This window comes from Rattus rattus, chromosome 2, assembly GCF_011064425.1.
Source record: "Rattus rattus isolate New Zealand chromosome 2, Rrattus_CSIRO_v1, whole genome shotgun sequence".
Taxonomy (NCBI): Eukaryota; Metazoa; Chordata; class Mammalia; order Rodentia; family Muridae; genus Rattus; species Rattus rattus.
In genome coordinates this window covers 47,958,854-47,986,690 of record NC_046155.1, presented here as the reverse complement: position 1 = coordinate 47,986,690, position 27,837 = coordinate 47,958,854, and the positions used below count along the sequence as shown (strand labels likewise).

Below are 27,837 nucleotides of genomic sequence, written 5' to 3'. Positions count from 1 at the left end.
TACAGACTCTAAGAGAGCACAAATACCAGCCCAGGCTACTATACCCAGCAAAACTCTCAATCAACATAGATGGAAAAATCAAAATATTCCAGGACAAAACCAAATTCAAGCAATATCTATCAATTCATCCATAGAGAAGGAAAATTCCAACACAAGGATAGTACCTATGCCAAAAAAAGACCAGATATTAATCATCCCACAAGAAAGCCAAATGGAGAGAAACACATGTACATAATGCCACCTACAAAAACAATCAAAACAGGAACCAACAGTCATTAGTCTTTAAAATCTCTCTATATAAATGAACTGAACTCACCTATAAAAACACATAAGCTAAAGACTGGATACCCAAACAGGATCCAGCATTTTACTGCATGCAAGAAAAACACCTTGATAACAAAGACAGACACTATCTCAGAGTAAAAGAATGGAAAAATATCTATCAAGCAAATGGTCACAGAAACAAGCTGGAGTTGCCATCCTAATATCCAATATAGACTTTCAACCAAAAGTTATCAAGCAAGATGAGAAAGGAAACTTCATATTCATCAAAGGAAAACTCCACCAAGAGAAAGTCTCAATTCTGAACATATATGCCCCAAATGCAAGGGCACCCACATTCGTAAAAGAAACTTTACTAAAGCTCAAAACACACATGGAGCCCCAAACAATAGCAGTGAGAGACTTCAACACCCCACTCTCACTAATGGATAGGTCATTGAAACAGAAACTAAACAAAGACACAATAAAACTAATAGTGGTTATGAGCCAAATGGATTTAGCAGATATCTACAGAACATTTCACCCTAAAGCAAAAGAATACAAGGTCAACAAAAGAAGGTCAAAAGAATGGGACCTTCTCTAAAATCAACCATATAATTGGTCGCAAAACAAGCCTCAACAGATACAAGAAGATTGAAATAATCCCATGCATCCTATCAGAAAACCATGGCCTAAAGCTGGTCTTCAATAACAACAAAACAACAGAAAGCCCACATACATGTGGAAAGTGAATAAATCTCTACTTAATGATAACTTGGTTAGAAAGAAATAAAGAAAGAAATTAAAGACTTCCTGGAAATCAATGAAATTGATGACACAACATACCCAAACTTATGAGACACAATGAAAAGCACTGCTAAGAGGAAAATTCATGTCAATCAGTACCCTGGTAAAAAAATCAGAGAGAAGATCTCATTAAATGGAGAGATCTTCCATGCTCATGGATTGGCAGAATTAGCTTGGTAAAATGGTGATGCTGCCAAAGGCAATCTACAGATTCAATGCAATCCCCATCAAAATCCCAACACAATTCTTCAAAGACATGGAAAGAGCAACTCTCAAATTTATCTGAGAAGGCAAAAAGTCCAGAATAGCAAAAACAATGCTTCACAATAAAGGAACTGCTGGGGGAATCACCATCCCTGACCTCAAACTCTACTACACAGCAAGAGAGATAAAAACTGCATGGTATTGGTACAGAGACAGACATATTGGTCAGTGGAATAGAATTGAAGACACAGAAGTAAAACCACACACTTCCCCACACTTGATATTTGACAAAGAAGCCAAAAATATACAATGGAGAAAAGAAAGCATCTTCAATAAATGGAGCTAAATAACAGGCTGTCTGTATGTAAAAAAAAATAAAAAAAATAGACCCATATTTGTCACCTTTCACAAAGCTCGTTTATGTAGATCAAGGACTTCAACATAAAACCAGATACATTGAATCTAATAAAAGAGAAAGTGGGAAAGAACTTTGAACTCATTGGCACAGGGGGAAATTTCCTAAACAGAACTCCAATGGTTCACACTCTACGATCAAGAGTTAACAAATGGGAACTCATTTGGAAAGCTTCCGTAAGGCAAAGGGCATAGTCAATAGGACAAATCAGCTACCTACAGATTGGGAAAAAAATCTTCACTAACCTCACATCTGAGAGAGGGCTAATATCCAAAATATATAAAGAACTCAAGAAGCTAACTACCAAAAAAAACCAAAGAACCAAATAAAAATAGGGTACAGAAATAAACAGAGAATTCACAACAGAGGAATCTCGAATGGCTGAGAAGCACTTAAAGAAATGTTAAAGTCCTTAGTGGTCAGAGAAATGCAAATCAAAACGACCCTGAAATTCCACCTTACACCAATCAAAATAGCTAAGATCTAAACTCAGGTGACAACATATGTTGGCAGGTATGCAGAGAAAGAAGAACACTTCTCTGGATTGGAAACTGGTACAACCACTCTGGAAATCAATTTGGAGATTTCTCAGAAAATTGGAAATTGATCTACCTGAAGACCCAAATAGCACTCTTTGGAATATACCCAAACCACCTTGCTGCAGGGGCATGTGTTCTAAACTATGTTCATAGCAGCTTTATTTGTGATAGCCAGAAGCTGGAAACAACCCAGATGTCCCACGACAGCAGAATGGATACAGAAAATGTGGTTCATTTACACAATGGAATACTACTCAGCTATTAAGAATGAGGACATCCTGAGTTTTGCAGGCAAAAGGACGGATCTAGAAAATATCTTCCTGAGTGAGGTAACTCAGATCTCAAAGGACATGCACGGTGTGTACTCATTAACAAGTGAATATTAGCAAAAAAAAAAAGTACAGAATACCCAAGATACTCCATAGAACTCAAAAAGGTCAACAAGCTAAAGGGCCAAGTGAGGATGCCTCAGTCCCACTTGGGAGGGAAAAGAAAGCAACCGCAAAGGAAGAGGGGGAGAAGGAGGAGCCTGGGAAGTAAAGAGGACTGGGGGTGGGGGTGGTATTACTTCTTTTTAAAGTTTATAGCTAAAATAGCCAAGAGCCCTGCTTCCTTTGAAGCTTGCATGGTACTTTTTGGTATCATGAAAGCTATGCTGCCTTTGGGTTATAACAATGACCAGCACAGAACAACAACCCTAAGTGTTCAATAGTGGATACTAATACCATGATGGTGACTGCCAGCTCTCTAATGAGATGTATGGCTTGCCCAACAAGAGGAAAATCATGCCTGGAAAAAGCAACAACTACCTAGAGCTAATGAGGTCCTGAATCCAGGAGGAAGACCTACAACTACCACTTCAGTAAACCAGCCTAATTCCTTACTGTGCTCTAAATATTTATCTTATACTCATACATAAATATAGCTCTCACCCCTCATCAAAGACTTCTCTTTGCAACAAAATGAGAGCACTACAGAAAACCACAACTGATAAGGAAAAAGATTTGACTGTGTGACGGTCAGCCCAACGGCTCCATGGACAATACATCTTCTGGGCCTAAAGCTCAGGGAACAGTGAGGAAAAGCAAGGAAAGATTACAAGATCCAGCGGAACAGGGCATCTGCCGTGATTTTGCATCTCTTAGCGTGTCAGCCAAACTATACTCATGAAACTTCAATAGCACATCTTCAAAAACAAAACCTGAACAAAGGTGATACCAATAGATAGTCTAAAATGGAAGGGAGAAATCTAACGGTCTTCAACCCTAGACAAAGACTAAAGGGAATTAAGGAATGGTGGAAGTAGATGAAATAATCTTCCCCAGGCCAAAGGTCCCCATTCAGTTATCCAACAGCAAACAGTCAACCCTGAAACCATATATGTGCAGGTTACATTACATGGACCAAATATCTGCAGTACAAAAGAAATTACTAAAAACAGTAGAATGATAAATATAGAAATCTGAATTTACTCTGGAATAGAGACCAGATATAGTAATTACACAGATGAATGTGTGTTTCTGATTATGTACTTTTTTACAATATAAATTGAGCCTTACATAAAACTTCTGCAATATTTAAGAAGTTCTTAATACACAGAAAAGAAAAGTGAACAGTTACAATGGTCCAGTGTCGATAAGAATCAAAATAAAAGTACATTTTTATAAGCATCCTGTACCATAGAAGAAATAATGATATCTGAATCTAACCTTACTATAAGATTAAAATGTATAATATGAACCTTCAATCAATTTCTAAACTAATGTAATAAGGGGTTTTATCCAATAAGGCAACAAAGAAGATAGGATATAAAAAGTAATTCATGCAAAGGAGCTATAAAAAGAACAAATATCAAACAACAACAACAACAAAAAGAAACCCTTGAGCAAACAAAAAACAAAGAATAATATAATAGACTTTAATCTACACATGGCAATAATCACATGAAATATAAATGTCCCAAATGTTCCAATAAAATGGCAAATATTGTCAGTGTGTTTAAAACACCAAGACCCAGTTTGATGGTGTCTATAAGAGATAAGCTTGAAGTTACAAGACACAAATTGGATAGAAGCAAATAGAAAAGTTTTACCAATCCAAGAAGAGCAAAGTGACTCTAACATCTGAAATACTCGCTGAAGATTTAAAAAAAAAGAAATACTTTGTAATGGTAAAGTGGTCAGTCTGTGCAAACAACATTGTAAGTCAAATTTTATGCCTATCTCAACAAATCTTCAGAACATATGAAATAGAATAAGATACGGTCAAAGCTAATATCCAATCATGATTATGTTTTAGTGAATTTGGTAAGTGACTATTTCCTAAGGCACCCAAATGTCTCCCTGGTATTCTCCATGGCTGCTTTGAAATTTCTCCTCAGCCTCAAAACTGAAGTCTGCGATAGTGAGCCTCCTGGCCCAGTCTTATCCATTTAGCTTGCTTTGTGTAATTGATTGGTGCCCCGCTACACATAGTTTAAGTATTGTTAAATAGAACCTCTGGGATTAAACAAATGTAGGTGAGCTCCTAATCTTCATCTCCAAGGTTTTATCATTAAGTTCATTCAGTTCGGTACAATGAAGAGGAAAGGTTGGATCTGAGGTCTGAGTGACAGGAAAGCAGAAACAAAGACCAGGTGACATCTTGGTGGGCTTGTGGCACAGGCTTTTATTCCAAATATGTAGGAAGCTGTAGGAGAATTGCAAGTTCAAAGACTGTGAGGGTAACTTATTTAACCCTATTTTAAAATAAAATAACCCCAAAGGGGGTAGGAAAATAATTCACTGTTAGAATGCTTGCTTAATATGCCCAAGGTGATAGCTTCAATCCTCAGTAACCTCCTACACACACATGCGTGCACACGCACACACAAGCACACACATGCACATGCATACACACACATGTACAAGTATACACACGTAAATACAAACACATACATGAATGTCTTCACAATGTGAGGAATATGAACTAGGGTTTCTTACACTGGGCTACTTTGAATTCCCACTTCCTATTATAAAGTGTGATACATAAAAGAAAAGTAGGATTGAGATGAATGCTTGGGATCAGGAAGCACGTGGATCTCTTAGATTAATTACTTGGCTGCTCAACTTTGCTCTAGTAGTAGCTTGGAATTTATGGATCTGATTTCAGGGTTTAAATTTTCAGTTTTATTCTGAGAAGCGGGGAAATGAAAGCCAAAGTAAAACCATTTAAAAGAGGTTAACTGCTACGACGGCACGCGACTCTTAAAAGTGAGCCTAGAAGGGACAGTTTTTACAGTGCCCACTTAAAGAAATCTGAGATGTCTCAATGTCTTGGGCAAGCGGGAGGGAAGTCCTGAGGGAAACGCACTGTGCCGCTGGCCTCCAACACGTCAGGCTGCAGACAGTGCCAGAGGCGCCCAGATGGGCCTCCTGCTCTCTCCACTGGCTTGCCCATCCCCAGGCCCCTGGAAAAGAAAAGGATGCCCGCCACCATCTCTGCTTGGAAAATTTGTACAGACCGGGCCCACTGCAGTTCACGAGAGCTACAGTAGAGCATCATGCAGTCCCAGGAGCGTGAGCCAAAAAAGCCGGTAACGGAGATGAGTCAGAAGCAAATACGAATGGACAAGAACTCAGTTCACAGGGGTTAAAATTTGGAAAGGGAACTACGAACACCAGAATCCCTAACGGAGGACCTTGAGGCAGAGTGGATATCCAAGTGAGAACCCGGCAATGTGACACAAAGGGACCGTTCCTCTGCTTCCCATTAGTATTCTTCTGGGCCTCCTATAAGCAGACCAGAAAGCAAGCCTGCAGAGCCTCCCAGCACCGCCATCTTCCAGCCTCTGCGCCAATAACTCGTCGGCTCACTCCTCTCCGGTTTCCAGTCACTGCAGGACTGAATGGCTTCAATTCTGCCCCCCACGGAACTGTATTTCTCTGTGACCAGAAGCCTTTACTCAGTCACCCCTCCTCCTAGAATATTCTGCTCCTGCTCCTTCCCATTGCCTCCTACCCACCCATTCTTTCAGCTTTACACCCCAGAAGCTTTCCCAAGTGCTCAGCGAACTAGTTTCATTCCTTACTCTAATATCTCTGAGCAGTCACAAACTGTGTGTAAAGTGCCAAGCCATGTCCTCACACCGGTTTGAGTTTTCATTCAATTATTCTTTATGTGCCTCTTTTGTCTCCCCAGCTGAGCCATACCTTCATGTAAAAGAGAGACCCTAGAATTGAATTAACTTTGCTGCTGTGCTCGGTGAGGTAATCTCTGCGCGACTTGTTGAATGGGGGAATCTGGAGCACTGAGATCACCCGAAGACTCCTGCAGAAATACTCCTCCTGGAACCCTTTCCTTGCCCACTAGTGCAGCTGAGCTTACAAGCCGGGAAGGTTAGAGCTGACATAGGCTGCTATCAGACTACATAGAGAGTTAGACCAAGAAGGTGGTGGGAAAACAGTGAGGAGAGAACAAGGGGCCTGAAAGTGTCCACCATGGATGTGGGAAGAATATTTTTTCAGGAAGTCAACAGGTAAACATAGTCCCACCATTCTTTTATAAATTCTACATGTTAATTTAAATAAACAGTAAAATATCAAGTAGGTCCCACCTTATAAGCCATTTATCTCTCATGACTAGCTCTTTGGGGCTCTAACCCAGAATGTACTCCAAATCTACATTTAGGAATATGTGTGTATACATATATACACACATATTCCTAAATGGAAATTTGAAGTCACTCTGGGTGTACATACATACACATAATTATATGATTCTATCATCTTTTTATGTTATTATATTACCATTAACAGTGTTGTGCAATAATCTATGCATTAATTCCTTGTTCAAATACATTTTTCAGGCACAGAATAATGAAGAAACCCACCTAATAAGCTTGTAGAATAGGATTCAAACAGACTTAGATGCCTTCATATGGGGATTCTCTAAACAAAAGTCCCGGAAACAAAAGTCTTTGCCTTTATTCCACTACATAAAGCCAAAAGTCAGGCTAGCCTTATTAATAGAAAAACTTTAAAAAGTTTAAAAGAAATCAAAGCTGTCCTTCAACCCAAAAGATGCTCATTCTAACCTTCTCACGGCTGTGGATTCACTGTGCGTTTATTACCTGATACTCAAGCCCCTTGGTTTTCAGCTCTGTGAAGGTGGAGGCCTGGCTAAGCTACGTTTCCTAGAGATGAGGTGCATGACGAGCCTTGCGTGTAACCCAGCTGTCACAGGGAATACACGTAACTGCCCCATCTCTCCCCCCTTTACTACTCCGTTTGACAGTGGTGTCTTTGCTATCTAGCTACAGGTCATGTGACCTACGAATAAGCTTCATAGAGGAAAGAATGGAGAACCAAAATGGTCATGGAATACAAAGGAGCACACAAGCCCTCTCCAGGAAGTGAGCTGCTCAGCGTGTGCATGCTTCGATGTCTGCTTTCTTCATGCACATCACGTGAACCCCACGGCACATGTGGAGAGAAGTAGAAACAAATACAGACATAGTTTGTCGGTGATTCAGTCTATATTTGTGGATTAACTTTTGCACCCTATGCCTCCACATCCCGGAAGCATTTGAAAACATGATGTCTAAGAGTGGACTCCAATCCGAACAAAACTGAAGCACAGAAAGATGCTTTTAAAGTCCCGCCGAGTATTTAAGACCATGATGCTGCAGAGACCTCTGGGATATGCAAGAACATCCTGGACACATTCAAAGTGCTTCCCAGCCACTTGAGACACAGTGTATGAGCGCTGACAATACAAACTGAACCCTTCTGTCCTAGGATCTCTGTTGACAGGAGCCTGATAAGGGCAAGCCTTACAGTTCTAAGACGCCGAGAAAAGAGAAAGGGTTGACACGAGAGGCAGTGTTCTACTTGGCTGTGGCCAGGAACATTCTTGAGGGGCTGAAAGTGATGCAGCATCCTTTGTACCCTCCTGACTGGAGGGCAAAGATCAGACTACCCTCTCTACCCATACTGCATCTCTGTGTTTCCCGAGACTTGTATTCTCCGGAGCGCTGTCAAATCACTCACGTGGGGATTTATTTCCAGGTCATCTGACCCCTACTAGTTCCAATGCAGCAGAGGTGGCAATATATGAAACAATACAGTCGTAAAAGACAAGAGGAGCAGTGTCACAGTCACAAGGCTGGTAGCAAGCATCCTTGGAGGGACATAAAATAGAGCAAATTGAGGGAGCTGTGTGGGACCAGACTGTGGAGAAGTACACTTTTATGTCCCGTTACGCAGGGGAATTCAAAGTCTCACTTTGGAAATGCCCACCCCTCCCTTCTACCAAGTGTTCCGGGATGTGTAAGAAATATCCGTATCACCCCACGGGGAGGTCATCTCATGTCTATACACAACAGGACCTCATCCCTTTCTTCTCTAAGACCAGTTTTGTAGGCATCTCATGCACTAAGACCTCATTGTCTGACCTAAATTTAATTTGTAATCCTCCTGCACCTGTCTCAAAGCCGTCGGTGGTTTGCTGGGGTGGACTGGCTACTTTCCTTCCCTTTACTGGCTGCTACATCCCACAACCCTGCCTTCTACCTGAATTTACTATGCTTAAAGGTCTCAGAGAACACACGGATTTTTGCCTCATAAGTCCTAGATGGTAGATTGTTCCAGATCACTAGTTAGATCTTAGTTTTCATTTATCTGCTCCAGAGTAGCTCAAAAAGAGACATTCCTTTAACAGTGAACGTGGAATGAAGAATGGATGGGATACCAAAACTCTATGTTAAGCACCATACCCGTCTAGGGATCTAGCACACTTACAAGACTACAAATTGTGGAACTCCTGGGCTAAATCCCCCTTAAAAATGTTCCATTTGTCCTGCCAAAGGGCATTGACAACCCTGACATTGAAAGATTTCAAAAGAGGTACAAATACGTCTGTTAATGCAGGCCCTATCCCTCTCTGTCTCCTACCATGCTTCATCCATGCCTGATTCTCTAGACCACTGCATTCTGTATTAAAGTCTATGTACTTTTGGATCTTTATAAATGACTTTATTAATTGTTCCACTTAACTTGGGTGTGCCAGTCCATGTCACATTTGTCTGCCTCAACAGGAAGGGTGAGTGTTAGGCCTTTGTTCATTCAGTTCAGATCTCAGTAACTAGCCACAGCGGTGAGGTCAGAAGAGACACAGAACTGTACAAGGAGAGAAGCCAGCCTCCTCTGTGCTGGTCAGTGGCACAGACAGAAGGTGTGGTGGCTGGGTGCTTGTGGGAAAGGACCATGGGAACTTGGGAAAGGAATATTCAAATAGAACCCCTTTTGCACACCTCCCTCTAGGCTCCTTAGAGGGAAATTGGTGGGTCAGCCTAATCTGGATTCTTAAAAAAGACCCCAGTTCCTGCCAGCGTCTTGAAAAGTTACTTAAAGGGACACAAAATAAGCTTACCAGTGAAAAATAAGCCGCCCCTCAGGGACACCAGACTCAGTTGGCTGTTCTGCTCCATATCCCTAAAGAATCAACCAGAAGGAACCATTTCTCTTAGCTCGGACTCTCCACTAAGCCTTTATGGTGCTAATAAATGAGCTGAAGTCTAAGGTATCGCCTTTAAAAATCCATATTCCAGCATTTTCTTTATTTTCCCTCCATTCCCAGTGAATCACTCCGTCTTCTCAGAGCCTTTGCGCAAAGGCACTTAATCTCCCCGTTTAATGACACCGTCTATGGAAGGTAGCCTCGGTGTCTCCCTTCACCCATAGCTAGATCAATCATGTGTCTCTAAGAAAATGAAGTCATAGAAGCTGGGTTTTAACATTGCTGAGGGGGGTCATTAGGACCGCTGAGACGCCTCCTGCTGAAGGACTCTGATAGCTTGTGATTAATTAGTCTTCTTCCCAGAGCCTCTCTCTGCCTTTGCTGTCAAACCTACTCACCTCAATGCCAAGACTCCTGAGCTCCCTAGACCCCTTGGCAACACACATGAATGAAGTTCAGGAACCTTCCCCGTCCCCTGCTGCTCTCCTCTGGTATTTTAAAAAGTGACACTCCAACCATCTGTGTGGAGAGTTGACTGAGAAATTGGTTCAATTATCCATAAGCTTAGAACGCGTGTCCTTCCTCCCCATGACTCCGTGATGGTGAGCTCCTGAGCACTGGGGTGCACTCTTCTTCAGTTCACAGTAATCATCAACACTCTTTCTCTGAGGTAGATGAAGAGGTCAGCATGGGAAACACCACGGTGAGGATGCGACACGGGGTTAGTGTTCCCCTTCCCTGTCTAAATGCCCCCTAGCTTGTGTGACATCTGCAGAGTCCAAAGTCAGGCTTGGAATGGAGGACGCTTGCGGAGATTAAGATAGGAAAGGGGGTTGGGTAGCACAAACTTGGGAGGTTATTCAGGCACAGAGGAAATCACATGCACACTTTGGAAGTGGAAGTGGCTTCCTGGATATGGTTTAAGTGAGTGTTGAGTCAAATCCATAGACATACGTCTCAGGTCATCCTCAGCCATCTCACCTCCCTCCCTTCCATGCCACAGTCTTCATTTGTGAAGCGATGCTATAGAATTCTCCAGCCCGGGGGCTGGAGAGATGGCTCAGTGGTTAAGAGCACCCGACTGCTCTTCCAGAGGTCATGAGTTCAATTCCCAGCAACCACATGGTGGCTCACAGCCATCTGTAAAGAGATCCGATGCCCTCTTCTGGTGTATCTGAAGACAGCTACAGTGTACTTAAATATAATAAATAAATAAATCTTTAAAAAAAAAATAGAAGAATTCTCCAGCCCTAGTCACTCTTGTTCCTTCCCCATCAAAAGCAGGAAAGTCCTACTAGTCATGGCTTTGCATTTTACAACACCGAGGTAGGATTTCTCAATGAATCCAGATTTCATGACCCCAGATAATACACCTGGGGTTTGAATGTCTAAACATTCAAACATTTAAACACTCTGAAGACTCTTGATTCCTAATAAAAAAAAGATACAGTAACCACGTGTGCAGACACTAAGTTCTGTTGGATGAATAACTGGTAAGGGTATTTCTTTAGATAAGGAACTAGTCACACTTCTGACCATGTATCAAAGTCAGACCCTTCATCCCCTAATGAAACAAGAAAAACCAAATATTTCCTCTAGAATAATCCCATTCTAAAAGTTTGATCTTCAAATAGGTTGAGAGAAATATCAGTATATCAGCTGAATCAGGCAGATCTTTACCCAAAATCTGTTGCCCAGAGGAAATCCAGATACTTCCCCTACTGTAGACGGTGTGGCAGATCAGTCTATGAAAGAACCCATCCTCAAATCAAGCCATTTATGCCAGATCGTAACAAAAGTAATCAAGAAGAGGCTAGGATCATACAGGACATAGATAGAGGGGACATTTATACTCATCTTATCACAAAAGACTATTAAAATCATAAAACAAAAGCACCATGCTATTGATCCTTACAACCAAGGATAACTGTTTCAAACCAACTCATGTAATCATCCAGATGCTGGCTTTACACTTTTTGTCCTATTTTGTCTTTCTGTATATTTTCATAGTCCACCATCACAAACATAAACTCAGTCCCCTCACAAAGAAAATCTTTGTTTGAGGGCTAGCTAAACTCGTTATAGTTAAGTCACAAAATCCTTTAAGGAAAATCTACATGCTCACCATATACTCACTGAGCAGCTCATCATCTCTGACTTCACATCTCATTTAACGATTTACTTCTTCTGCCCCTAGAGGCCTTGCAGGTGTGGCTGCTGTGTCACATGGGTGTCAGTAGGTGGCAGAGTGGAAAGAAGCTATGTCTAAGCTCAGCGTTCTGACCTAACATTCCCTGAAAAAAGAGATCCTGAGATCACCTCCAGTCAGGCACCACGGGTCTCAGACCAGAAGCTATCCTGAGTTGACCACCAGTCCAGAGGTGCACAGTCTGGGAGTGGGGGCCAGACCTTGCCTGAGATGGTACTTGCCCCATGCCATAATGTATGAGCACTGCATAGAACTCCTCCTGAGACAATCCCAACACTCAGAGACCCTGGGCACTACTATGAGGAGCAAGTAAGTAGTGGAGAAATGGAAGAGAGAGAGAAACAGAAGGATGTGGGCACAAGGAAGAAAGGCAGAACTCGAGACTCTAGGGTAGTGAGGAAGTCTGATGTGAGTAACTGGTGATGCCACCTCAGACCATGGTGGGGTCCTGTCCTGTGCTGCCACTGGGGACCTATGACCCTGCAGTAATTGGGTTTTGTTACTACTCTGGGCTACCAACCTGGGAACATGCTGATATCTGAGGGCTGTGCAGACTGGCCCTATCCCTCACCCAGGCATCCTGGAAGAGCTGATCCTCTGGGTATGAGAACAGGAGCACTGACTCTGCCCTTAGCCAGCTCTAGTACTCAATAAAGCCACCCTGACTGTTGCAGGAGTTGCAGGAGAGCCAACCCCAAGGACAGGAGTATGGGGGAGCTAGCTGTACCATTTGTCTCCAGTGTGATGGGGTAGACTACAGTGAGATACCCTTCTCCCCCCTACTCGCCCCTCACTACTCACCTGTGACAGGCAGGAGATCTGGCCCTGGGGTCATGAGATCAGGAGAGCTGACCCTACACCTCACCAACTGCAGCACCCCAGAAAGTGGGCACCGCACCTTGCCTGAGCATCACACTAGAGCTGATCCTGGTGCCTGGGCTACTGGAAAGCTATCTCTAAGGGCATGAGAATGGGAGAGCTGGCCCCATCATTTGTCTGCCAGGCAGTGACATGGTCCAACGAGACAGGCCCTTCCCCTCACCTCTTGCCACCTACAGCAGGTAGGAGCACTGGCTTTAAGGTCTGGACCTACCTCTCAGCACTTGGGAGGGCAGGCCCTGCACCTCTCCTGGATATGGGGATTGCAGGCGAGCTGGTCTGGCGGGAATAAGAGCAGAAGACCAGGTATCTCAGATACCTCTCAGGCCAAATCCAGAGCTTTTAATTGACCAACCCCATAGATGAACTGATGGAGTGCACTGAGTGGCCAGTCCTACAGATGCAAAACTACAGGATCTCCATGACACAGGACAACCAGAGGATATTTGAGAGGAGTCCCAGTGAGGTTCCAGTATTTATAGTCGCATTAGCCAGAGGCCCCTACTAGACCAACAAGTCAGTGCAATGAACATTTGCAAGCAAAGAAGCGTGGACAAGATTGTGACACAGCACAGCTTCCATGTTCAACAGGGAGGGGTTTTTTTTTCTGTCCCACTGTTGCAGGAGGAGGTTGTAAGGGTGGAGGGCAGGTTCAAGGAAAGGGGAATATGAGTATAATTGTGGTGCATGATGTGGAATTCACAAAGAGCCAACAAGAAGGTTTTTGTTAAAAGAGTTTACTTTTCTAGTGGAGAGTGAAGATGCTAAGTCATTCAAACCACATCATAACCAGGTGTATTCTTTTTAAGATGGTGTGTGTGCATGTGTGAATACCTGTGTGTGTGTGTGTGCATACATGTGTGTGTGTGTGTGTATGTCCTGTGTGTTTGTATTTGTGTGTGTGTCCTGTGTGTGTTTGTTGTGTGTTTGTGTGTGTGTGTGTGTGTGTTTGTTTGTGTGTGTGTGTGTGTGTGTGTGTGTGTGTGTGTGTGTGTGTGTGTGTGTGTGTGTGTGTGTGTGTGTGTGTGTGTGTGTGTGTGTGTGTGTGTGTGTGTGTGTGTGTGTGTGTGTATGTGTGTGTGTCTGTGTGTGTGTGTGTGTATGTGTGTGTGTGTGTGTGTGTATGTGTGTGTGTGAGTGTGTGTGTGTGTGTGTGTGTGTCCTGTGTGTTTGCACACATTTTGAGTTGGCCATGTGCAGGTGTACATGCTAGCTTGCTCTTCACGTTGTTTACTGAATGAGAGAATTCAGCGACTCTGAGGATCCTCAGTCCCTGGTCTGCTCTGCCTCCTCATCACAGGATTACAGGTGAACTGTCCCACCCAGCCACATTTATATGTCAATTCTGGGGATCAAAACTCCAGTTCGCACTGACTATGTACATGTGTGAGTTTGGCTATGTGCATGTGAGTGCACATGGCCCTCAGAAGCCGTAAGATCCTCCTTGAACTGAATTTACAGGTGGTTATGAGCTGTCAAAAGCAGGTGAGTTGAATCAAATTCAAGTCCTCTGCAAAAAAAAAACACTCAGACTCAGACTGCACCTCTGTACCATTTCCAGCCTCTCGGGTGAATTCTTAAAAGTATCATTGCCTTTGTTTGACTAGAATGAAAAACTGAGCCTAGAATATAAAGTGACATAGCTGTAGTCACATGGCCACTGGGGACAGACCTGGCTATAGCAGCCACAACCGATGCCACGCCACATCCCATGGCCTTTCTTTTCTGCTCTGCTATTCCTGCTTAGTGTTTGAGGCAAACTATTACACGGTCTATCAGTCATCAGTAGAACCGAGCCTAGGTCTTTATAGCTGCCAATATGCGTATACGGGAAAACGAACACTGCCCACCGTGCCACACTTAACATGACGTCTTTACTTTTTCATCCATTAAAAAAAAAAAAAAAGGAATGCTCTCTAATCAAGAGGAAAGGCTGAGATTCCACGTGTGTGATACAGCATCCCTCCCAAGCTTGGTCTTGACAAGTGAATATTTCCATTTAAATGTTCCATCAATTCAATCAAAATGTTAATGTTCTGATTACAAAGTATTTCTCTATGCATTAATTTCCTTCCCACAGATTTCCCCCCAAAGCAAAGTACTGAGCTGGTATGCACAAGTGGGCGGGTCATTTTGATTTAAAGAGGACAGTTGTGTACTATGATGCTACAGTAATTGATCATAGCAATATTTCGGGAGATTAAGCTACGATCTAAGTGCAGCCACTCATATTTGTCTTATTGTACTGTGCACAGAGCCCCTGCACAGCTGCTAAACCCCTCTGTGTCTGCAGTAAGCAGGGGAACGGGCAAACGAGCAGCTGTCGGTTTAAATCTATATTAACTGTGTTTTTAGCGGGGCTGTTGCGCAGTGTCGGTCTCTTCTCATCTTTTGCTGCATAAATGATGCTGGAGTCATGGCAAATAAATAATCATAGTTTCAACTTCAAGGCATTATCTCCCAGGCTTCAGAGATTATGTATTTTAACAAGGCAGATACACAGAGCATCTCAGGAATTTTGAAATATTAATCTCCGTCTCCCCTGGATATGGAGTGACAAACATGCGGTTTTGAAATCCAATTGTGACTCACATCATAACATTCCCACCGCAAAATGGATAGCTCGTGAGGAAGGATCGGCTTCTCTGTAATGACCCCATCAGCACGCTCTACCTCTACGCTTATCCGCATTCTAATATCACAGAGCAAAGTAGGCCAGGCTGGAAGAATCAGGTTCCTAATATGAGGCTGGAGTATGTGCTTCAATGCTCTGACAAATGTCCCTTGCCTATGGGGAGGGGTACCAGAGGCACTGGTGTGGACAGCAATGAGCACAGAATGGGATGCGAGAACTATCTCGGAAGCCTCCGACGCAAAGATGCTTCTCGCAACTCCTTTGGTTTTAAACTAAAGCAGAAACTTGTGATGCTATAAGGAATTGAAGGCACAGCCCAGTGGTAAGATAAACTCGGTCTCACACGTGGCTGTCAATGCCAGACAGATTGGCTGACAAACTGACTGACTTACTGATCTTGCCTGCTTGAGACGGAACCCAGCAAGTTCTCTGCCACTGAGCTTCAGTCGCAGGCCATGACTAGAAGAGATTAAAGAAAAGGCAAAGTGGAGAACACAGGGCAGCCACATGGAAAGGGGAGTGGTGTGTAGTCAAGAGCAGAAAACTGAGAAGGAAGGTACGTTTTGCTGACTGATACTGTTTCTGTGCTGCTATAGGAAAACACAACGGAAATTTGCATTGTTGAATCTTAAAGGTCTGTTACAAATCCCCACTGACTGTTGTTTTAGTCACTGGTTCATTTATGCTTCACATGCCATTAAGTATCAAAAAATAAGGCTTACCCCGAGGTGGAAGGTAAATCTATATTGATGAAGATACCATGCACTTCAGACACAAGGCCCAGAGAGCCCGGAGGTTCCATGAAAGGCACCATGAAAGCTTCTAAAAGAGGAAAACAACCAACGGTCCAACCTAGCTATGATATCTATGGACCTCAACCATGACCAGCACAGCACTATAACCTTAAGCAGACCGCCACGGTACACACACCTCAGCAGTAACCAATGGGTCAGTAATTGGACTTAAGATCTGCTCGACAAGAGGGAAATCACATCTGATACTTGAAACCCAACCCAGAATTGATTAAGAAATGTATCTTGGAGGAGAATTTACAAATATCACTTTACTAAACCAGCATAAATCCTAATTATATTTTAAATATCTGTGCCCTTAGACTCACAAATAAGTGTAGCCCTTCCCTCTCATCGAGGAAAACCGCTGTTGCAACAGAGGAAGATCATTATAGAAAGCAACAGCTAACCACGATGCAGAGCGGTGGAGCCCAGGTCCAATAGATATACCCATAAAGGAACTCCTTACCTAAAGCTCAGGGAACATTGAGGGGGAGGGGACAGGACGACTAAGAGCCAGAGGGCCAAGGAGTTTGCTCTGAGACTGTGGATCTTAGTAAATTCATAAATGACATGCACCCATGACTGAGTAAGGACAGCAGCAGTGTCCTGCTAACGTGGACAGGGAAAAGAGCATGAGGCCTCAACCATATAAAGAACAACAGGCAAGTTAGGCACAGAGAGTGGAGGAAGAGCACCCCAATGGGTAATCCAATCCCAAATGGTAAGCCCTGAAATATACAACACGCAAGCAAGAGTATACAGACTGAACAGGTTCTACTGAGGGTGCTCACAGGGCCAGAGAATAAGTCACCTACAAAAGAGTATTAGAAGATGTGGCTCGGGGCATGGATTCCGAGATAGAGACATGGTTCTGTATCAACATTATTGGTCCAGTCTGTCATCTAATATATGTAATATATGAGATGCACATGTAATGTATGTAATCTATATAATCCTGGAATCCTTGAAGGCAGAGTGCTTAACTCTGATGCAAGAAGTCAGAAAAATGCGAAGTGCAAAGAAAGGGACTTTAGACTCCTGCATTTGAACGTGGAGGAAGGGACCAAGATTCAACGGGTAACAGAAGAAGACAGAAAGACAGGAAAAAAACATCCCCTAGAGCTACTTGTTTATCCCAATCAGACTTATGCCAGACTCTGACCCTACGGAACTGAAATATAGTAACACTGTGCTACGTTAACCAATAAAGTTGTGGTAATTTTTCAGAGCATTAATTGAAAACTGAAATACAGCCTATCCCGAGTCCCTAAACGTGTTACCAAAATGCCTGCTAATGTATAGGAAGGCTCCAAAAAGCCCCAGTAAATCCTTCCTAGAACTCATCTGTCCTTCAGGAGCACAAGCTTAGATGATACAGATAATAAATAGAGGCTGCATCTCACAAGGGTCCCAGACAGCCACCACATCTCAGCGTAAGCGCTTCTGAGAAACACATGCAGGTGATACCTGTGGTGGGAGTATATGGGAGCTCTGCTCCCGAGCATGCCTGACAGGCTGTGCCTCCGACTCACTACGGTAAAACCCTCCATGTTTAGCAACACATAGTACATTCCCCCGAACCTACATCAATAATGATGCTGTAAGCTTATGTATTAACATTTCAACTACATAATTTTATTCATTATTTTCATGCAAGTATTAGATCATGTCTTGTTTATTCTAAATGCTGCAAAGTCATGTAACTGGTCATATATCATTTCAACACACAAAATAAATTACTTAACCCTACTTGGAAATGTCCTCTTACAAGCATCTTTTAATGAATAAAATATACATCTTCTCGTATGTGTACATATACACACAGTCAAAGGCAGCTAAGGAAGAGACAAACACTCAAATTATTTCCAGTATACTAAGTATTATTAAGTATATCTTGACCCCTAAGTATTTATAACAAACCAATCCTTTTCCTAAATGTATAATTCTCCACCTTCTTTCCCATAGTATAACCCTTTCCCTGCCACCATCATAGCATTTCTATGTTCTAATAACACATTTATTAATTTAGATGATTATTCGTTATTGGCTTTCCCACTAGCGTGCCAGCATGGAAATGACAAGGCCCGTGAATATCTGGTTCATATTAATGATCCCAAGGGAATACAGTACAGTTCTCCGGCTCAAGTATGGGCTCAGCAAATATTTGTCAGCTGAGTGAACTCACACAGTCCTCTGTAAAATGTCCATGGTTATAGCCCCATGTCTGAGCTAATACTTAGTGCAAAAAGCAAATGGCATTTCTTGCATTTTTGGATCCAGCATATGCAGTGAAGCAACTGTCAAAATGGTCAGGAAATTTTTTCTCAAAATCTTTCCAGAAAACCGTAAGGTGGTATGTATGAACAAATGCGTTATTTTAACATCTCAAAAATAAATGCCTCGTGTTATTCCCAAAGTGAATGGGAATGAATAACTCGCAATAAAACTAATTTTATAATGCAGAGAATGGTAGGAAATATCTAAGCCACAGTGTTAAAGACTCAATTTTCTATGATTTGAGAATAAGAAATTACAGATAATATCAGGGAAGGTTGATTCCTTCTCAGGAGGTCTTCCACTTATTCTTGTGTAATCCCCTCTCTTCTCTCCTCTGAGACCGTCTCTCCTAGAGTACTCCTTCCATGACCATGCATTGAAATGACCTGTGTACACCTTTCTTTGATTCTGAGCCTCTGCAGGATATAGCTCTCTCTCTCTCTCTCTCACACACACACACACACACACAGAGAGAGAGAGAGAGAGAGAGAGAGAGAGAGAGAGAGAGAGAGAGAGAGAGAGTGATCACAGCGCTTGAAAGACTAGATAATGGACTACAGTAATAGTGGTAAGAAATTGTACCCATTGAACAGCTTTTATTAAACACCTTTGCAATATTTTATTTAATTCTTAGTTTCTTGAGTGAAATTCAGTCTTTGTGCTCATGTGTTCATATTACAGAGAAAAAGTTCTGGTTCTGAGGACTAAGTAAGATTTGGAAGGAATGAAGGCTGTGTATTGAAAACAACAAGTACTAAGCTCATGATGGAATGAAAACTGGAATGTTTGAGAGAAAACAGTAAAATGGGTAAGTACTGGGCACACTGGACAGGAGTTGGTGGACAACAAAGGACACAAGCCCTAGGGATAAGGAGAAGTGTGGTGACAGGACGGTGTTGAGTCACTGCACGGAGATGTAAGAAGTGCTGTGATAGGATAGAGTTGAGTCACTGTGTAGAGATATAAGAAGTGCTGTGATAGGACAATGGTGTTGAGCCACTGTGTGGACATGTAAGAAGTTCTATGATAGGATGGAGTTGAGCCACTGTGTAGAGATATGAATGAGGCAGAGACATATGAACTTATATTATTCTCAGGTACCAATATATTCCAGAAGGCTCTCTGACATTGTGTGAAAATAGATCAGTGTAGCCCAGGTATGCAGTCTCTATGGACTTCATAATTATATTGAATGTTGGGTAGATGCGAATCGTTTTAGGACCTAGCTTAGGTTTTGGTTGTTGGTGGTGGTAGTGGTTAGCATTAAAATAAACAGCACCTTCCAAAAGCCCAAAAGATCAAGGCAGGTAATCAGCTTCTGATGACATGTTTATCCAACACAGACTCCTAGAACTCTAACTGTGATTATGATCTTTTGAATAGAACAACTTTTGGACGCATTTACTGTCCAATTTTGTTATTAATTACAACAGTGTATCTTCAGTCTCCTTTTGTCTGTAGGCTTTTCTGTTTACACACACACACACACACACACACACACACACACACACACGAGCTAACAAACATGCCAAGGTGACAAATAGCATTTTCCACTTACTGGCATTTGACCTTAATCTTTAGAGTAACAGTAACTAGAGAAAAAGGATCTGGTCAGAAACTCCCACATAAATGTTAAAAGTCAGCGATTTTATGTTTGGTGGTGTTGTGTGAAAAACATCACTTTCTGTTTGTTTTGAAAGCCTACTAAGTCACTCTAAAGCTTCCCCATTGGTGTTACGGTGTCAAGAAATTCAAAAACCCAAATCATTACATCCACCATAAATCTTGGCATGGAACTAGCACTACCTCACTCACATGGGCATACTGTTTTTTCAACTTAGAAACATTGCTAAATGCACTGTTCAGCCTGTGAGGTCATCTATGCTTTTATCCTTCATAGGCATAGGAAAGAGAATGACAATAACTAACTAGGAATTTCAGTAGACCAACTAGGTCTCACTTATAATTAATAGACTTAATGTCTCCAGTGCTTTAAAGCTAAACTTAAATTTTCAAAGGTTCATCCTTGAAAAACACCAGTGAGAAACTTTAGCAGGTCAATGACTCCATATGGATCTGGAGAGATGGCTCAGTGTTTTAAGAGCACTTATTGCTCTTGCAGAAAACCTGAATTTGCTTCTCAGCACTGACGTGGAGGTTCATACTTATCCATAACACTAGTTCCAGGCAATCCAATGCCTTCTACTGCCCTCCACAGTCAACAGTGTGTACTCTGTGGATAGACATACATACAGACAAAACACTCATTCATACACACTGAAAAACAGTTAAAAAAGAAGCAGCAGCAGTATTAGTAGTAATTACCATTTTAAGGGCTCATTAAGTACCAAATATGATGCTGATTATTTTATAAATTGTTAAGTAATTAAATTAATATCGATATTTAATATGATAGATCAAATCATTATGTCCCATGTTGCAGATAAGAAAATTCAAGCTAAGCGAAGTTGTTCTAGGATGTCAGAAACATAGGTGTAGCCCACTATTGAAAGAAGTAATGTCAAATAGCAGTGTGTGCTCTAGGACAGCAGTCGAGATCCCATGCATATTATAAGACAGAAGGCAAGGTATAACTAACTCTGCTCTCGATTTTCCAAATATTCTTAACTTGGTGATCTACTCCAGCTGGCTCACACTCATGCTTACTCAGCACCTTTTCCAGTCAGAGCATTGTTTGATTCTTCTCTTTGAAGAACACACAGTTGGGGTTTTTATTGGTGTGTTTGTTTGCTTTTTTTTTAAGGGTGATAACATGTTTGACTTAACTTGAGAGCAAGGTCAGGTTGAGAAAATGGAAGAAACTATTACTCAGAAACAAAATTTTAGTACATTAGTGATATGAGAAAAAGTGGAAGCATATGAGAATGAAATTTGGCAGAGGAAGTCCAAAGTTTAGGTTTTCACAGGCCAGGCAGTTCCGAATGATGATGAACTCAAGACTTAGTGATACTGGTAAATGGCCACAAAAAGAAGTTGAATACTATGAGGCATGTTCTGAAGATGTCTTCCAATACTGATGGAAAAGTCATCGGAGAACATGATCATAAGAGAACTGTAAGCCTGCAACAGCAGGGAACTTAGCAAGATGCATTGGGAGGAAGATGCTACAACCTCAAGAAACAGGAGAAAGGATGATGGTTCTTCTGTCACCTTCATGAAACCATGATATAGCTGTAATTCCTAATTTCTGCCATCCCAACTATACCCATGGCTTGCTTCAATTCATGTAGTATAAACACTGCTTATGAGTCTTCAGAGTCCCTACAGTTTTGATATCCTGATATTTGATGCACTGTTCATCCTACCAAAATAAAGTATGTGGATGAAAACACCGCAAAGCCTCAGCATATATGGTTAGGAAATAATACCCTTAAGATGTTTTTTCAACATAAAAATTGTCCCAGGAGTCAGGTATTCCAACTGTTAATAAGAATGGCAATGTGGACTTCCTGAGAGTACACACGCCTCTCCAGCAAGGGAAGCAGGTAGACTAACTGCAGACCTTCACCTCTCCCACTGCCTACAAATAAAATCCCCCAGGCTCTGCTCCAGCTCTGCAAAGATCACTTACTGTAGACTCCACCTGAATTGATCACTAGTGGATCCCACAGATCTACCTCTCCTAACCTCTCTCCCCTGACTATTACCTGAGCCCCTAGCTCCAGCCGGCAGTGCTTGGGGAGCCACAGGCCACACTGGGCAATTACAGATCTTCACCTATCCTTCTGTTCCTCCAAATCCATTTCCCAGTCTCATCCCCAGCTTTGCAGCACTCTTTCTGCTGCAGCCTCTCCTCACTCCCCCATGCCCAGCAGACTAACTAAAGAGAACCTGGTGAAACACCCTGCTTTCTTCCTTATCTATAAAGCCCCTCCACTACCCCAGTCCATTCCCATTCCTAAGTATCAGGATCCAATACCCAGAAACGCATTTTACTTGGAACCCCAGTGCCCATACCACTTGGTATCACAGAAGATTTTCCTACCAGGCAACACACAATCATCACACTCTCACAAGAATCAGAAAGGAAACAGAACCCAAAACGCAAAACACACATCCTATAATGACAAGACCTGATAACAGCATATAGAATTATAATCTTCCCAATCCCAGGACAATATGTCTCCACTGGAGCCCAACAACCCTTCCATAGCAATCCCTGAATATCCCAACATAGCTGAAGCATAAGAAAAAGACCTTCAAACAGCCCTCATTATTGTGATAGAGCTCCTTATAGGAAATGAATGAATGCCTTAAAGTAATCTATGAAAACAAAAACAATAGTGGAAGGAAGTGAATAAAACCATGCAAGACTGAAAGTAGGAAATAGATCAATACTGAAAATCCAAACTGAGGTAAATCTGGAAATGGAAAACTTAGAAACTCTAACAAGAACCACAGAGGCATGCTTTACCAACAGAATACAAGAGATGGAAGAAAGAAGGTCAGGCAGTAAAGACAAGATAGAAAAAAAATAGATATTCCAGTCAAAGAAAATGTTAAATCTAAGAAAGTCCTAAAACAAAACATCCAGAAAATGTGGGTCACTATAAAAAGACCAAATCTAAGAATAATATGATTAGAGGTCAAAGGCACAGAAAATATTTTCAACAAAATCACAAAAGAAAATTATTCTAACTTAAAGAAGGAAATGTCTAGCAAAGTGTAAGAAGCACACAAAACACCAAATAGACTGGCTCAGAAAGCCAAGTCTCATTTGCAAAAAATAATCAGAACATTAAAAGTACAAAACAAAGAAAAATATATTAAAATTTTCAAGGAATAAACACCAAGTAACTGATGGAGGCAGACCAACTAGAATTGTACCTGACTTCTCAATAAAGACTCTAAAAGCCATAAAGGCCTGGACAGATGTGCTGCAGACTCTAAGGGACAACAAATGCCAGCCAAGACAACTATATACACAAAGCTTTCAATTACCATAGATGGATAAAATAATACAATCCATGATAGAAACCAAATCTAAGCAATATTTAGCTACAAATACATCCCTACAGAAAATGCTAGAAGATAAACTCTGATGTAAAGAAGTTATAGCTACATCAAAAAATCACAGAGAATAAATAATCCCAGACTAGAAAAATCAAAAGAATGAAAGTACACACACTCTATCACAACCAACACTATACCACCACCACCACCACCACCACCACCACCACAAACAACAACAACAACAATAGCAGCAGCAGCAGCAAAATAACCAGGATCAACAATCATTGGTCACTGATAGTTTTCAACATCAGAGATCTAAACTCACAATTTAAAAAGACATATTCTAACAGAATGAATGCAAAAATAGGATCCATCCTTCTGCTTCATCCAAGAAACACACCTTAATATCAAGGATAGACATCACCTCAGAGTAAAGAATTGGAAAAAGATTTTTAAGCAAATAGATCTAGGAAACAAGGTGGTGTAGCCATTTTGATGTCTGACAATATAGACTTCAATACAAAATTAATCAGAAAAGACAGCAAAGAACATTACATACTCATCAAAAGAAAAATACAACAGGAGGACATTTCAATTCTTAACTTGTATATCCCCAAAATAAGAGCACTCAAATTTGTAAAAGAATAATTTTAGAGGTTAAATTACATATTAACTCTCACAAACTGGTGATGGAAGACTTAAATACCCACACTCTCCAAATAAACAGGTTATCCAGACAAAAACTAAACGGAGAAATACTGGAGATAAACGAAGTCATATAGCAGGGCAATCTAACAGAAATTTACAAAGCATTTTATCCAAACAAAAAAGAATATACTTTTCTTCTCAGCACTTCATGAAACTTGCTACAAAATTGACCACGAACTTATACACAAAGTAAGTCTCAACAGAAACAAAAAGAAAAAAATTCAAAATAACATCCTGTATCCTATCTGACCACCACAGATTAAAGCTTGATAACAACAACAAGAAAAACAACTGAAAACTTATAATCTCATGCAAATGGAACAACTTTATTGAATGAAAAAATGGGTCAAGAAAGAAATTAAAAATTTCTATATTGAATAAAAATGAATCCATAACATATTCAAACTTATGTAAACAATAAAGGCTGTTCTAGGAACAAGTTTATAGAAATAAGTACCCATGGAAAGAAATAAATGAAGACAGAAAGAAAGAAAGAAAGAAAGAAAGAAAGAAAGAAAGAAAGAAAGAAAGAACAGAAGGAATACAGAAAGGAAGGAAGGAAAGAAGGAAGAAAAAAGAGATCTCCTACTAGCAATTTAATAGCACACCTGAAAGCTTTACAACGAAAAGAAGAAATCATACCCAAACAGAGTAGACAGCAAAAAGTAATCAAACTCAGTGCTAAAACCAAAAAAATAGAAACAACAAAAACAATACACAGAATTAATGAAACAAAGAGTTGGCTCTTGGGGAGAAAAATCAGTAGAATTGTCAAACCCTCATTGACATAAACTAAAAAGCAAAGAGAATACACAAATTAACAGAATTTAGAAATGAAAAGGGAGACATAACAATAGATACCAAGAAGATCCAGAGTCATAAGGACATACTTTAAAACCTGGACACTACCAAATTGAAAATCTAAAAGAAATGGATCAAAATACATACAACTTATCAAAGTTAAATTAAGATCAAATATGCAATTTAAAAAGACCTATTACCCTGAGAGAACTAAAAGCAGTCATTAAAAGTCTACACACACACACACACACACACACACACACACACACACACACACACACACAAAAGAGAGAGGAAAGAAGGGAGACTCAGGGGGGAGAGATGGAGGGAGGGCACAGAGGAGGGAGGAGGGGAGGGAGGAGGGAAGAGAGGGAAGAGAGAGGGGAAGGAGAGGGAGAGAAGAGAGAGGAGAGAGAGAGAGAGAGAGAGAGATGCAAGCGAGCTCAAGGCCAGATGGTTTAAGCACAGAATTCTACCAGACTTTCAAAGAGTTAATGCCAATACTCCTCAAATTATTCCACAAAACAGAAACAGAAGGTACACTGCCCAATTCATTTTACAAGACTATAATTACCCTGATATCCAAACAACATAAAGACCCACCCAAAAGAATTACAGACCAATTTTCTTTATGAAGATAAATACAAAAATATTCAATGATATATTTGTAAACTGAATCCAAAAGCACATCAAAAAGATTATCCACCATGGTCAAGTAGGCCTCATCCAACAGAGGCAGGGATGCTTCAACACATGTAAATAAATAAATGTAATCCACCATACAAACTGGAAGAAAAAATAATCATCTTATTAGCTGCAAAAAAAAGGCCTTTGACAAAATTCAACACCCTTTATGATAAAAGTACAAGGGATACAAGAGAATTTATGGTAAGTCCATAACCAAAATCAACTTAAATGGAGAGAAACTCAAAGTAATTCCACTAAAATTAGGAATAAGGCAAGGCTGTCCACTCTCTCCATACCTATTCAGTATAGTCTTTGAGTAATAAGACAACTGAAGATCAAGGGAATACAAATTAGAAAGGAAAATCCCAAAGTATATTTGCAAAAGATATCATAAGTGTAAATAAGTGACCCGAAAAACTCCACCAGTAAACTCCGACAGTTGACAAAAACTTTCAGCAAAATGTCTGGATATAAAATGAACTCAGGAACATCAGTCGCTCTCTTGTATACAAATGACAAATGGTCTGGGAAAGGAACATGTCTCACCACAGCCTCCAATAATATAAAATATCATGGGTTATTGCTAACCAAGCAAGTTAAATATTTTGTGATAAAAACTTCAAGTCACTGAAGAAAGAAACTGAAGAAATGCGAAGATGAAAAGATTTCCCCATGCTCATGGATGAGTAGGATTAACATGGCAGAAATGGCCATGCTACCAAACTCAATCTGCAGATTCAACATAATCCCCATCAAAATTTCAACACAGTTCTTCACAGATTTTGAAAAGAAAGTCTTCAGGTTCATATGTAAACACACACACACACACACACAAACAAACACACACACACACACACACACACACACACACAAACATAGGATAGCTAAAACAATCTTGAATAATAAAAAAAATTTGCTGGAGGTATCACCATTCCCAATTTCAAGTAAAACTATAAAGCTATAGTAGTAAAAGAGTATATATTGACATAAAACAATATTGTACTGGCACAAAAACAAATTGATCAATGAAACTAATATAAGACATAAATCCACACAACTAAAAACACACTACTTTTGATAATGAAGTCGAAAACACATGCTGGGGAAAAAAGACAGCATCTTCAACAAACAGTTGCTGGTCCAACTGGATGTCTGCATGTAGAAGAACACAAGTAGATCCATACTTATCAACTTGAAAAAATCAGGATCAAATGGATTAAAGACTTCAAAATAAAACCAAATACAATGAACCTGTTACAAGACAAAATGGTGAATAGCCTTGAATGTACTGGCACAAAAAAAAAAAAAGACTTCTGAACAGAACAACATTAGCACAGGCACTGTGGGCAACCATTAATAAACAGGACTTCTTGTTTTGTTCTATTTGGCTGCTATCTCTTGGAGGCCTGTACTTTTCTGAAGAAGAAATGGAGGGGAAGTAGATGTAGGTGAGTGAAAAAGTTGGGGGGGAGCTGTCAGGAGTAGAAGGTATGAATTAAAAACTGTGGTTAGGATGTATTGTATGAGAGATAGATAGATAGATAGATAGATAGATAGATAGATAGATAGATAGATAGATAGATAGATAGATAGATAATTATTATTACAGGACATTGAAAGAATAAATGTAAGTTATTAATAAAAATAATAAAATAAATGAAATCTCATGAGGCTGAGACACCTCGGCATGGCAAAGGTCAGCATCATTCAGACAGAGCAGCAGCCTACAGAATGGGAAATATATATATTTTTATAAGTACACGTTCAAGAGAGGGATACTATTCAAACTATATAAGGAACTCAAGAAACTAGGTATCAAGGGAAAAAAATAATTCAAAAAATGGGTTACAAATTGAAAAAGAAAATTCTCAATAGAGGAAACTTCAAAGGCCGAGATGCACTTAAAGAAATATTCAGCATCCCCAGCCATCAGCAAGATGCAACTGCTTTGAGATTTCATTTTACATCTGTCAGAATGGCAAAGAGCAAAAAACCTAGTGACAGCTCAGGCTGTTGAAGATGCTGAGTGAGAGGAATATTTGTATATTGTTGATGGGAGCGCAAACATGTGGAGTCACTACAGAAATCAATGTAGCAGTTCCTGGGGACGATAGAAATTGATCTACTTCAAGATCCACTTGGGCTATAGC

General features: G+C 40.8%; 1 protein-coding gene and 1 non-coding gene across 2 annotated transcripts in view; one reads left to right on the top strand and one right to left on the bottom strand.

The window, feature by feature from the left end:
- Sorcs3 (sortilin related VPS10 domain containing receptor 3) overlaps positions 1-27,837 on the bottom strand; it is a 617,283-nt gene that overhangs the window by 354,739 nt on the left and 234,707 nt on the right.
- Positions 11,910-12,040, top strand: LOC116895040. The gene has a single exon (XR_004387226.1). It is a non-coding gene; the product is annotated as a small nucleolar RNA SNORA17 (small nucleolar RNA).